The sequence below is a fragment of the Cebus imitator genome, unplaced genomic scaffold, assembly GCF_001604975.1.
Source record: "Cebus imitator isolate Cc_AM_T3 unplaced genomic scaffold, Cebus_imitator-1.0 Scaffold369, whole genome shotgun sequence".
Taxonomy (NCBI): domain Eukaryota; kingdom Metazoa; phylum Chordata; class Mammalia; order Primates; family Cebidae; genus Cebus; species Cebus imitator.
Genome location: NW_016107684.1, coordinates 240870 through 242562, shown reverse-complemented (window position 1 = coordinate 242562; position 1693 = coordinate 240870).

Sequence of the window (1693 nt, the reverse complement as noted above, 5' to 3'; positions counted from 1 at the left end):
CCCAAGAGGGGGTTTTAGTCATTTATTTATTTATTTATTTATTTAGACACGTGGTCTTGCTCTGTCACCCAGGCTGGAGTGCAGTGGTGTAATCACAGCTCACTGCAGCCTTGCCCTCCTGGGCCCAAGCAATCCTCCCACCTCAGCCTCCCAAGTAGCTGGGTCCACAAGCGTGTGCCAACATGCCCAGATAATTTTTTATACAGAGAGAGGCAGTCTCCCTATGTTGTCCAGGTTGGTCTCAAACTCCTGGACTCAAGTGATCCACCTGCCTCAGCCTCCCAAAATGCTGGGATTACAAGCATGAAAGACTTTAAAATCAGATCAGTAGTTCAATTAACTGATGTTTTCATACTGTATAATGAAATGTGTCAAATGTTGACTAACAGCTGCATAATTCAGTGAACCGATATTTTCTAAATGATCAATGCACAATATTGCAAAATCATACATAGCTGAAAGATTCAAAATGCAAGATAGACTAATGGATTTTACAGAATGGAATACAAAAGTTCATTGATACGGTTTCAGATTTTGATTGCAACTAACCTCTAAGTTACCATTTTCAACTTTTAACAAAAGTATTTCAAAAGAATATTCATATTTACCTGAAAAAGCTATTCAAATATGCCTCCCTTTTTCAAGTACATATTTGTGTGAAGTTAGATATTCTTCACATCCTTCAAACAAACTAATATATCACAAGAGAATAAATGCAGAAGAATCTATGAGAACTTGACTGTCTTCTATTGAACTAGGCATTAGAGATTTTTCCAGAATATGTAAATAAATGCCCCTTTCTTTGCTAAATATTCTGTTTTGAAAAATATAGCTATTTTTCATAAAAATATTTATGTTAACCTATAAAGTGCTTATTATTCTTTCATGATTAATAAATACATACTTTAAATTTTTCCTGGTTTGAATTTCTAATAAAGCAAATTTTTAAATCAATGAACTCATAAGCAAAAGCTCCTTGAGATCTGCTGCCTTGGCTCAGTAATTTTTTTTCTTTTTTTTTTATTTGTCAATACCTATTAATTAATTTATTTTTTAATTTGCATTTTAGGTTTTGGGGTACATGTGAAGAACATGCAAGATTGTTGCATAGGTACACACATGGCAGTGTGATTTGCAGCCTTCCTCCCCATCACCTATATCTGGCATTTCTCCCCATGCTTATCTCTTCCCAACTCCCCACCCCCTGCTGTCCCTCCCCTATTTCCCCCCGACAAACCCCAGTGTGTGATGCTACCCTCCCTGTGTCCATGTGTTCTCATTGTTCAACACCCACCTATGTGTGAGAACATGCAGTGTTTGATTAGATCCTCAGTAATTTTTAAAGTGTAAAAACTCCTGAGATTCAAAACTTTGAGATGTGCTGCTCAGAGAATGAAAGGTTTTCTTGCTGATTATAGTCATATGCTCAAATTCTAAACCAAGCTCATGTACCAAAGGGATTATATAAGAAAATAAGAGAGTAGCCAGTTTTGGAGAAGAATGTATGTTGACAGAGTGGGGAGCTATCCCATTACCCTTCTCAATTCTGGGAAAGGATGGCACTGAAATTGCTGCAATTCAGCATGGAGGATCATTCCCATAGGGTGTTTCTAGGTTTCTAAGGAATCACTTGTGAGGACACCACACTTGGCCCCCATATGGAGGAAACAGTAATATGAAAAGCTATCTCTAA